The 12,833-nt window shown below is 37.9% G+C and overlaps 1 protein-coding gene across 4 annotated transcripts in view; it reads left to right on the top strand.

Annotated features, from left to right (window-relative positions):
• LOC139978480 (uncharacterized) overlaps nt 1-12,833 on the top strand; it is a 137,538-nt gene that overhangs the window by 56,243 nt on the left and 68,462 nt on the right. The window contains exon 1 of one of the 4 annotated variants that reach the window (XM_071988748.1): nt 6,130-6,272. The exons of the other annotated variants lie outside the window; for them this stretch is intronic. The gene's annotated coding sequence lies outside the window, so the exon portion shown is untranslated. Of the gene's footprint in view, nt 1-6,129; nt 6,273-12,833 lie in introns of those variants that run through there. 4 annotated transcript variants of the gene reach the window in all.

Raw genomic sequence — 12,833 nt, forward strand, 5'->3', positions numbered from 1 at the left:
CTCAGAATTCAACACCTGTTCAGTCATGTGGCCTCCCCATATGAAGTGCCACTCATGTAATAATGTTACTGTGCACATTTCCTGTTGTGAAGTTTCTCTTAAGCGGAGGTGACTGTAAGGCCAAACTGCACAAACAGCAATAATAGATGTCTCTGGTTGTGACACTAGTTCAATCTAGTCGTGCTGCACAGACAGTAAAATTATGTCATCAGTATACACTAAAGTTTCTTTCATATTGATCGGAAAGGGATGACTAAAAGTCAAAACAGAGAGCGGAAAAGTCCTTTTGCGTCCGCAATGAATGTGATGATGTCGTAATAGCAATGTCCAGTGATGATCAATTCTTACAAAGAATAAGAATATTTGTGAGCAGTATGAGTAATTGTTTTGCGCCTCACCGTAATATGTAGTTTAATTTCGTCATTGCCTCTTCATTATTGCTTTGTTTTAGTTTCAATGTCACTGTGCCTGGGCATACATGTATTCATTCCCAAGTGTTTTAAGCAAAATTTAATAAACATGTGACAAGTTTGTATAGTAAATAATGCAGGATCTTGCAGCCTCGTTAATTTTCATGAGCTTGATGTGTTATAAACCGCCAATGAAGAGTGAGAATTGATGAGACCGTGCGGTTTATGTTTCGGGCATGCAAGTAAACCTAGTCGCAGTCAAGATGGTGCTTATATGTGGATGTCTGGAATATACAGTACATTATAATATATTTGTGATCTGCGACACTTCAGCGTGTAGACATGATACCTCCAGGGTGGTTTTTCTGCCATACTTCATACAGGTATGTAGCTCCACCATAGTGAGTGAGTACATTTGTTAGGGTCATGTTACCAGAGCTAGTCACTAGTCGGTATGCGCAAGTCACCTAGTAAACATATCCAGGGAGTCCCAACTAAGATTTGCCGAATGTCGGACCTGGATTATACTCTTGTCGCACAATTCATATACAGATACAGGTCAGTCCCAATATAGATTATATCCATATTCCAGTTAACAGTATGTACTATGATAGCTTTCACACTTTGGGTTCCATCACAAAGCAAGGGCAGAAGTATGCCTACATTACCCATTGCAGAGCCAGCTGTGATTGCTGCTTGTCCAGGGCAATAACCACAATGGCTAACCTATTATAAACAAAGTCGTCTGACAAGTCTTTGTTTTGGGATGTTGTTTATATTGACTTACTAATTGAATCAACCACAACATATTATCTGTACAAGTAGCACTGTCTCTTATTGATGCCAATGTGATTACTAGATGTATATAGCTCAGCATCTGTAGGAAAATGATTTTAGTATATATGCTGGGACAGGGAAGGTGCCGGGGGGGGGATGGGGGGTTGGTCAGTCTGTCGACCTCGATCTTGCGAAAGTGGGACTTGGAAACAGCTTTCTTCACAGGACGTTTGGAGTATGTGTGCGTCAAAATAGGACCGTCATCCATCAAACTGAGAATCTCTATTATGGATATGATTTCTCAGATGCCAAATTAAGCTTAATAATGAGAGTGTCAGTAATGAATTTTTAACCTATCTGAACATTCTGCCATCCAAACAATTTTTTGGGTGTTAGTTTTAAAGACTGACTCCTCAAGCTAAGGAAGGATCGATGTTATGGGATTTTTTAGGACATTATAGCATCAAATCAAAGAGTTTGCTGTTAAGTTGATTAAGACTTCATTGCCATTATGGTAACCATCTAGTGTGGAATCTTTTATAAAAAATACAAAATTTTCATAGTTTATACCAAGCAGTTTATGATTGTTATTAATTGGCACAGTTCTGTTTCCTTACATTCATGAAAATGTTGAAACTCACTCATATGGGTCACTTTATTATTGTATCAAATCTGTATCCTCTGAAGAAGTTGTTGTAGGATTAAGCTGATAACCTTTGACCTTGTTATGTGTCCTCCTATAAGGACACTGCTGGAAAACCACTTGACTGGTGACAGCTAGCTATCCTTTGTGAATGTTATTCAGCCAGAAACCAAGTAGTTCTGTTATTTGGTCATTTTAACAGCTCAATGCTCCCTTGCAGGAAGACATGTCCTTGGTCCAAGAAAACAGACCTACTCCGATTAAGGTATCAAATTGCCCCATTGACTTACACAATAATTAATTGGTCAACGTATTGTGGCTTCTTAAGTCCTTGTAGAATTTCTCACTAGCTAAACCCCACCCACATGACACTGTTGGCCATGCATGGCACCTTCCATATCCGTATCATGACCATGAAGATTTTTCACTATGGGAGCCTGAATGTTTTGTCACTGGTAAACAAACCTCTTAAGAGTCTTTACTGAGTAGTAAACAATTTTCCTAGGCTGCTCCTGTGAGGTCTAAAGTGGTCTAAAATTTAACTCAATTGACCCAATTTTTTGCACTTCTCTTGCTACCCATTTGTGTTATCTGGATGTCCAAGCAGCAAAAGACCAGATTTTGTTTGATAACATATCAAGAATTATGTTCTGCTGTTGCTTTTCTTCCTAACTTCTCTTGAGACAGTAGAACATTTGGAGGTGACTGATAAAGACCTCTATACCAAGTATGCCCACCTTGGAGTATGCCACATCTTGGTCTACCAAGTCAATGATTCTTTGATAGACAGTTCACATTAGCAGGGTCTGATGGTTTTATCCATGGTTTGATGAGAGATAGCTGCCTTGGAGGAAAGTACTCTAAATCTCTTTTACTAATGTCAGCTATTTGTATCTGTAGATCAAATATGTGGGTTCAAAACATATGTCCATATCAACAGATGTTTTTGTTGTTGCAACACTTGAAATAGTCAAGGGGTTATAATACTTTCTTATGCTGATTAAAAAAAAAAAAACCTTTGCATGTTACATCCACATTGTTCTGACATCGAAGTTAACTTTGATTATATCAAGTAGTTGTTATTGACCAAAATAACCAAAGTTGAAGATTATTAATTTCACTGTCACAGTTATACAGTGCCCAATTCTTTATCCCATGAAATTAAAGTCCAATTGGTGGTTAAGGGTGGGGGGGGGGGAAGAGACAAAACCCACAGGCTGTATGGCGTGTATTTCATCAAACCGCCCTTTTCGGCAGATATATTTCTAAGATAGAGAAGATCAAGATTATTCCAGAGGAACCATGAGCTGCACATTGCCTATAAATTGAGAGGAATAGCAAATTTCAGCAGATAAATCTGGGGTGAGGCCTTTAAAGTTTCTTAAACATCCTAACATTGATGTAAACTGTAGAGTGTATCGATGGTATGATCAGATTTGTAGATTCAGCCGGGAAAAAATGGAAGACCTCTTTAAGTGAAGGGCTTACAAAAGATGAACTTTCGTCACGATGAGAACCATGAGATGGATTTAGTCGGAATATTAATTAAGTTAGCTACTTTGTGGAATACTTAGTAGAATTACAGTAGATATTTAAGTAACACTGCTTTTCATGAAGTGAAAAGTAGATATTAGTCATGTGTCATTTCAAAGCACAATAAACAGGCCCCCAGAACATTTGAAAATTTCCGTTTCGGATTTTGCGTACGACTTTAATGCTGATATGGGAAAGTGTCTTTCGTAACAGAATTCTCAGAATCGAATGGACTTGACAATCATTGGCAGAGTTACATTCTATTAATCAAAAATTTGGTTAAAATTAATATTTCCTACAGATAGAATAAGTACCAACATATTGTGAGTAGTTATTGGCATCTTGGATTTTATTTGGCAATGAAAGTGAAACAACTCCTTCTGATTGAGAGTCACCAGAAATGGGATAGATTCATAAAAATGGGGAGTGGAAAAAGGGTGGGGACAGAAGGGGGGGGTTCTAAGATATGTTATAATAATTAGGTTATCCCAGTATTCCTGAATATCCATTCATTGCTTGTAAACATTTTATCACAAGGTAAAAATGGTGAGCATTTTGTGTGTACATAATTATATATACATATGTATAAAACAAAGACTCAGATGTTCACTTCCTGCTGCAAAAGTGCTCAATACATAGAAGTAGAACAAGTACATAATATAGTATACCTATATATGGTAACTTACAGCATGTTGTTACCCGAGTTTCACGCCTGCAGTACGTGCAGGGATCATCAGGCAACTGGACGTAAACATTCGTGTATGTGACCTTAACATGTTATTTCTTACTAGCACGGTCGGGCAGTTTGTTGACATGGCAACACTTTGAGATGAGTTGTGTTTTTTTGTTTATACTGTCCTCGATACATAAGGTTGCCAGCTTTTCTTCTACGCAGAGGTTGCACTGGCCCGATTCACGTTTGTGCGTGTTTGATTCCTGTACTTTCTGCCAGCTTATATTGTGGCTTAAAAATACCCCCTCTTTTCAGGTTCCATATATACATACCTACTACTCAACTACTACTTGATGGTTGTCACTGCTGTTGTTTATGCTAAACTAATGAATTTTACCCACAGTTTGACAGATTACTCTCATAGCTATTTGATCTGTATTAACAACACCTTACCTTGTACAAGTGTCACCTGGAGTGTGATAAAATCCTTGATCGCTACCAGTCCAGGAAAGGTATGACACTTCCTGTTTTACTTATAATGCATACATACATGCATGTATGTATAATATGTCAGTGTGGTGGCCTAGCTTCTGGCCTTATTGGTCATACATACACTTTAGTTTACAGCAATGGTATGGACAATTAAACCTGCATCAATTTGTGATTGATGGGTGATTCACAGAATAAATTAAGGCACGGAACCTATGCTTTCAAGCTTGCATGTACGTATATATATTTGAAACGGTGATGGAAAACAGTCCCAAAAATTCAGTATAACTGAAGATAATTGATTTAATTACAGGTGAACCAGAGGGCTTTGAGATTAAACCTCATTTATGATTATTTTAAAAGGAAGCTTGATGATGGTCAAATCGTAAACTGAGTGGATAGAGAGAGCCAGGACTGGTTTCCACTAAGCATCCTTTGGTCTGCAAGGAAAAAAGTGTTATATAAATATTACCCTAATTAATGTAAGATTGTGGGATACTTTTATCATTGTCAGCTGGATAGAAATCTTTTGGCCAGCCTATTTCAAACTTCTTTATCTAGACCTTGAATGCACTGTATTCCACCTATAATCTGCCTTTTTTATTTTATTTTTATAATTTTTTTTTATGGACTAGTGACTGATTTCTAGCGCCATAATGTTCGCATCTTAGTAGGAACATTTGAAATCCAGGCTGCTGCTTTTATCTCATGAATTCTTTGGCACAGGAAGGAAATACTGTAATGATAGTTATATACCAGCCTTATCTATATTTCAATTCCAGTCAGCTATGAATCAAGTTAGTATCAATAAAGCTACTGGTATTTTACATCCATGTATATAGTAAGTAACTATCAGTGCAAAGCTGTTATACAGGCAGTTACAGTCCTCAATTTGTAACGCTATCCATGCATTTACGCAAGTCATGGTTTTTAAGCTGAGGCAGAGAAACTTGACCTCAGGTTGACTCCCATTTTCAGTCTTTGAATATATGGCAATTTGCATCTGCATATATATATATATATATATATATATATATATATATATATATATATATAAATATATATATATATATATATATGCATATACATACATACCTGCACCTAGACTGATAACAAGGAAAATTTAACATATATTTCTTCTCCGTAGTAGTAGTAGTTGTTGTGTAGATAATAGTCGCAATTTTTATACAATTACGGTGAACTCCAAAATGAAACTATACTACTCACGACCTTTGGACCATCTGTTTGCACACTGCGGAGGAAAAATAGAAGCTTGGTCGGGCTCGTCCTCAGACATGATAAGTATCGTAGAGATTAGTACTGCATGAAATGGATATTGGTTGTTTGCTGATAGAGGTGATAAGGCGATCACTAGTGAAGTGCTGTGTTAGCATAAGCTTCATATACTCGTTTGACTGTTGTTGTAATGTATATACATATTTATATATATATATGTATGTGTACATATAGCATTATTCATGTGGAGTGACATCTGCAACACCTATGTGGCATTGTTAATATTTGGAAGCTGCTCGAATTGTCGTGAACGGCTATTAAAGATTCTAACAGCCATTGAAGTACTGTAAATATAAACAACAAATATTACTGGATTGGAGAAAAAAAAAATGACCATTTTGTCTTGTGACTGATGGAACGTTAGGATTAAGCAGAAAAAGATCCTGTGAGCTTCGTTTCTCCCTGGAAATTTTCCTCTCCGGGCTCTGCTTCTTGGAGGACATTATTGTAGGTATGTTGATTTGTCATTGTGGCGGTTTTTATCGTCATACGTGGGCACACATATAGTTCCATGTTAGGCAGTGGAGACTAGGCATATATGGCATTGACTATGTTAAATGTAATAGATTTGTGGTAATTTGTTAATAGTACTTCGGAATTGAACAGTTTGTGCTTGATAGATTTATTGTCTTTGCTTATCCATATAGAGTGTATATACTACATATAATGTGCACAGTTGTGCTGTGTTATCTGAGGTTATATGGTGATTGTGAACCTCTGTGGTAGGTCAATGTCTGTTTACCTGAAGAAATTGCTCACAATTCAATGTTTGGGTGGGTGGGTGGGTGGGTGGGTGGATGGGTGGGTGGGTGGGTGGGTTGCTGTGATATTGACACAGTAACTGTAAATTGGAGGATATATTTTAAGATGGTTTTGGTCATGTTATTTATCAAGACAACTTTTAAAATGGAAATGCTGCAGAAGCTTCAAAAATCCTGCTCATCTAGGATATCGGATCAACCAATAGAGACCAGCGATATCTATTGTGTGAAACAGGCAGAGTTCAATAGGTTACATATAGCAGCCTGATTGCAGGTTGGCTGCAGCATCTTACCTTTGACATGGTGGTACCTAAATTTAACTGAAGAGCTAGTACTAACTGCGAATGGACAGACTCACATACTTTGGAATTGAAGTGGAACACTTTCAACTTAAGTCCGTGTTTTCGTAATCTTGATTCCCGAGGGTGTTTTTGAAGTGACAAAAATTGTGCACTTGTTGATTTGGTGTGTTTTGAAATGTCTTTGGAAGATGGGAGCTGTATGAATACAAAGTTACGTACAGCATGATCATCACTGGTTTGATTTTCATACTCCAGCCGTTATGGTTTCATTACTTGTGGAATACTTGTTCAACAGTTTCTATTTCCCAAGCAAGGTCAGCTATATGAGGTGCTTAGACAAAGAAATTATGAAATAACATCTAAGGTTATAATACATCACATAAATCCTGTAACCACAGTGTCGACTGAGGGTACATGGATTATGAGAAATCTGCCCCCCCCCTTCCCTTAGGGAATTGCTATCAATAGCCTAGTTGTTTCCTATTTCAGAAGGACTTCCTTCTCCTCCTCATACTTGAAGTTCTTTTCATCTTTCTCCTCTCTCCCCTGCCACTCCCCACCCACACTGCCCCCTTCTCACCTCCCACTCCCCACTCATACTTTTCCCTCTTTTCATCTATATAGCCCCTTCCCCCTCCTCTCCACCCTCCCTATGTCAATCAAGTGCTAGTCAGTGATATGGTCTGTGTACCACTATAGCATGTGATGAATTTTGACTAACACAGAAATACCTCTCCTCTGAGAAATTAGGCCAATGTAATAGTTTAACACCTCTTCCTTCTGGTTGAGCGACTGTGTTTGGGGAATTTCCCCCTGTTAACCATTGGCTCAATGAAGCAACTTCTAATTGCTCAATATGTAGAAAAAGAAGTAGACAGGCTTCCTGGTCGGTTTTTTTTTCTTTCTTGCTGTCTGTGAAGTAGAAGATCAATGTCTATAGCTTCATATTAGAACTTGAAGGCCTGCAATTTGGAGAGCAAGAGTAGACCTTGGATGTAAGCGGTACTGGGTGTGGAGGATATGGTTCAAAGTTTATTTCAGGACAACTGAGGTCAAAGTCTGTAAACCTTGTAAAGGTATACCATAACTCAAGAAGTGTAGCTTGGCTGAATTTCATATATGTAATGTACAGGGTTAGATCCACTTATCTATAACATTCTGAATAAGAATCCTATTATTTGATGGAGGAGGAATTTCTTTGAGGGTCAATAGAGATCAAAGTCTGAGAGCCTTATATTGTATGTTATAGTAAAAATTCAAAAAGTATATCTTTGTTGAACTTCATAGTTGTTATGCTGATCTCTGTAGTACCTGTGGTAGTATTGAGTGCAAGAACCCTTTCACCTTTGGAAGAGCTCCAAAAGTAGGTCGTTGCAGGTCAAGATAATTAACAGACTAAAATATTGTAAGTTGTAAATATGACAACTTCAGTAACACTTGGATGAACTTCTTACATATATATAGGTTCATATAAGTGTTTTCAACCAAACTTTGTCAACACTTTCGTTTTAGTGTGAATGCATTGTTGCATTTAATGTTTTCATAGACAATGTGATCAGGAATCGATAAGCCTGCTGGCATTCTTGTTCATTGTAAAGCAAAAATCACCATTCAAGCCTGACAAAGGTGTTGCACAGACAATCTATTACTTTATATTGTTTTCCAAATGCAAGTTCCTCATGCATGAACACAGCTGTTTTCAATCAATTAATGCTCGTTACCAGCATCTTTGGATTGTTTGAACTATTAAGTTGAATAGTTCAGCTAATTGAAATTGACAACACATGGAAATTATTTTCCTTCCTTCGGAATGCTTGTGTTCAATTTGGTGACACTTGAGAGATGGTTGTGTTGGCAGAGGTAGGCACGGAATTGATCTGGCGGGTCCACAGTGAAACTCTGTACCCAATTCACATGCCGAAAGACTTGAGGATGTATTTTGCTTCACTCCTCTATTAATTTACCTGTCTCCTCCATTCTTCATTAGCACTAAAACTCAACCTAGCTTACAAACAGTTGGTAACATTTTAGCACTGTTTCCCCTTCCTCTCCCCCCCTCCCCGATCCCCCCCCCTCGGATAAAAATGGACTTATCGTAGTTTATGGGATCAGAGAGTTTTTTCGTGCTGCACTGCCCATCTGTCTTGTTGAAGTATATCCACATATCACAAGTAGGCCGGATATATATACAAACTTTCCAAAGTATACATATTTCATGTCTTCCATCGATATAAGGTTCCAGGCATGGCATATTAATTAGGCCTTTGAAAACAACCTTGCGTTGACTCCAGTGAAAGGATGTGGCATGCAGTAGGCAAGCAGTGCTTTATCCCACCTGTCTGTCCTATAGAGGGTGATTTTAAGTTTTGCAGTGCTATACGATTTACATAATGTAAATCTATAAGCTGATGAACCATAGGATGAAGAAGCATGGATAATTATTGTTGAACTTTTGACATTTTTTTCCAAAAGTGGACATCAGCTTTTAGTATTTGCCTTGTTAATTTGACCAACCTTTTGGGTGGTAGTAAAAAATAAGAGTACGATTGAATAAAAGAATGCTTTCTTGTAGATCGCTATTCCAAGTGAAGGAATAATGAGTGATTTCTTCTGGAATCCGACTTAATCCTTGATGGTTTGTCATCCTGTGACACATTTACATATAACCATTTTTTGATCTCATGTAAAGAGCAAATTTGAGACTGTCAAAATGTTTTACTTATACATGCCATTATTTAGATTGCAACTTGAATATTCTTAAGCTGATTAACTGCAGTGGGATTTTACATTTTAGTATTTGGATAGCATAAAACAAAATGGACAGAAATCAATTAAAAAAACTGCTTTGAGAAAGAGAGATCACATTTTTTTTTCATCAAGTTTGTACGTGCTTCTAACTGTCAGTTGACATGTTCCAAAGTCTAAAAGTTGTTTTCAGGAAGCTAATGTCTTTCTGCCTCATGGTTTTCATGTTTCCTAAATAGGTCGTCTGAAAGCTATACCTTGACCTTTAACCTCTCTGTGTTATATCAGCATTCAAATATATCACATGCATGTTAATAAACATCTGTTATTGTGTGCTCCTACTAATGAGTGTCAATAGTTCTTATTCTGTGGATTAAATTATCCACAATGCTTTGTTATTATGTAAAGAACAACTAAAAATTAGTAAAGGTAATTTACTTTGTGATGTACTCATACATGCATAAATTATTAAGTGTCTTTTAACAACTTTCACAAATTTTTTAAACTAATTTGAAAATTGCTCAGTCATTGACTCCCAACAAGTGAATAGTCTGCAACTGACCCTACCTGTTTTTTCTCTGTTTGATATGTTATGGAGTTTATATACAGATCCCACTAATCAATTTTCATAGAGCTCCCTCTATATGGTACATATGCTTTAATTGTGACCCCATGTTCTGCATGTCTTCATAATTATAAATAAATTATCATTGGAACTTAAAATTGTTTATCCAAGATATTTCATAACTGTTACAAGTATATTATCTTCACACTTAGCTCCTCTTCAAAAAAATAATAAATAAATAAGTTAATAAATAAATAAATGAATAAATAAACAAGAAATTAGCCATGCGTATTAGCGGTACAGGTGGGATGATGTTGGAGGGGGTTAAGAAGTGGGGTATGTGTGGAGTAATATCAACATAGCATTATCTGAAACTTTGAAAATGATTTTTGGCTCAATTTTAGTTCAAGGATGACTGATTTTTTTGAATGTTTGACCCTTTATTGCCATAAATATTATTGGTGGTAAACCTCATTCTAAGTATCTTTCCCCTTGTATTTTCAGGGAGCATGAACCAGCTCCATCATAGTAGGCATTAGGTGCAGATGGTTGTTACCTTATTCATTGTAGAATATTGAATATAAACCAACATCTAATATTTCACTCACTCACATACATACACATTACATACGCAGAAATATAACCACCCAGGCAGCTACTGATTTATTCATGACCTCCATTATTACAAAATACCTACAGAGAAAAATGAACTTGACACCTATTTTCATTTGCACGGTTTGTGCCGTTCCTTGTGTTTGTATTACGATATGCGATGATATCTTCTCCCATTCACACCTTTTTGAATTGCTTTAATACTGCCCCCTCAGTAATAATCACTTTAAAATATCTACCAATTGGGATTCGCCCCCTAGTGCTTGAACTACTAACTCGCTGTGCTGCAATTCCACTGTTACAAAACATTCACTCCATAACTTTTTGGTAATATATGCCTTGAGGTCTATACACAAATTAAGAGACTATGTAAATTAGCTTTGAACAGCATCCAGATTGTCTGAGCTAACATGGCCAGTTTAGCTGCTGTAGTAATCATTTAGCCTATCGGCAGTGGCAGTACAAAGTGATCAGATGACTCCCATTGGGAGTACAGGCAAAAGCAGCTATATCATTGAACCCTGTGATGCTGTTTGCAGTTAGTGATATGTGGACGTCGTCGGTCGTGGTCGTCGTAATGCTTCACAGGACGTACTGAAAGGAGGGCACCAGCTCATAACTCCCCTGTTGACTTTTACGTAGGGATATCACCTATTTACTTCGTTCCCCACTTACCTGTCTCCCCACAACCTATGCACCGCATTCTACCGTGTCTAGAATGCCCTGGTAATCTTTTAACACTGTACACCCTCACTGGCCCAAATGGCCTTCCTTCATTTTTCTACCCACAAAGTGTCTCAATGTGTTTTTCGGAGTTAGAAAATTTTCGCGAAATTCGCCCGGATTACCTTGGATTTATACTCTAGAAGTTTCCTATCAGGACTTCTGCACTTCCAAGGATCTTTTCCAGCCTGATAAGTATCCTTTTCTTGTAGGGAAGGGTGTTTTTGGGGGCTGTTTTTAGTGTACACTCTCGCCCATGCGTTCGTTTTTTTCTTACGTAACGTTTAGGGTAGCAGGTAGTAGCTCTGCGAGACTACTTCGTTCGTTGCCTATACCGCCTTGTTTACGCGGATAGGCATATATTTTCGTATGTACATGTTTCAGCTTTTCTTACTTTCAAAAAATAGGATGTTTTGCTTGTTTCATGTTCCTTCGTTACTTCTTACGCTTTTGTGTGGGTTTTTCCCTTGTAGCGTAATTTGTAGCGTTGCCTATACCGCCCTGTTTACGCGGATAGGCATGGTTTTCCGTATGTACATGTGTTTCAGCCTTTCTTAAGGCATAAGATGTTTTGCTTTCATGTACTTCGTTAATTTTTTACGCTTTCAGTGTGGGTTTTCACTTTTGTAGCGTAGTTGTAGCCACGTTCCGATATCTCCTAACTAGTCGAGATAGTCGGCTCGTTCGTTGTTTTTCATGTTAAGACGGGAGTATCCTTGATTTCATATATTGTTGTATATTTTCATGTTTCCTCCAGTTGTTGCTACGTGCGCTCCCTGAGTCTCATGACTTGGGGTGTACCTCGTAGCCTTGTTCCCCCCTCCGCTGGTTCGCGGTTAGGGGATTCTCTCCCTTATATACATGTTTCGTCCGTTTTACAAGTTTTTCGATGCATATATGTTTAGTTACGTTGCTTCCATATGTCGGAAGTGTTTCTCCTTGTAACGTATCTTGTAAGCCGCGAACTCCTATCCAATACTAGGCGGTTAGGCGGTTCGATTACGTTGTTGTTGTTTCTTGTTTGAACCTTCATATATTTGTACATATTTTCATGTTCTCCATGGGTTTCGCTACTCGTGCGCCTCCTAAGTGTCGGGAGTTTCACTTGGGGCGTATCTCGTAGCCTTGTTCCTCCCTTCCCGCTCTGTACGCGGATAGAGGGGTTCTCTCCCTTGTATACATGCTTCGTCCTTTTCCTTCATGTATTCTAGTTACGTGTTCGCTTCTAAGTGTTGGAAGTTTCACTATTGTAGCGTACCTTGTAAGCCGCGAGCCTCTAGCGGGGCGCGTTGTTTTTGTCACGT

This window comes from Apostichopus japonicus, chromosome 13 (genome assembly GCF_037975245.1).
Source record: "Apostichopus japonicus isolate 1M-3 chromosome 13, ASM3797524v1, whole genome shotgun sequence".
NCBI classification, from domain to species: domain Eukaryota; kingdom Metazoa; phylum Echinodermata; class Holothuroidea; order Aspidochirotida; family Stichopodidae; genus Apostichopus; species Apostichopus japonicus.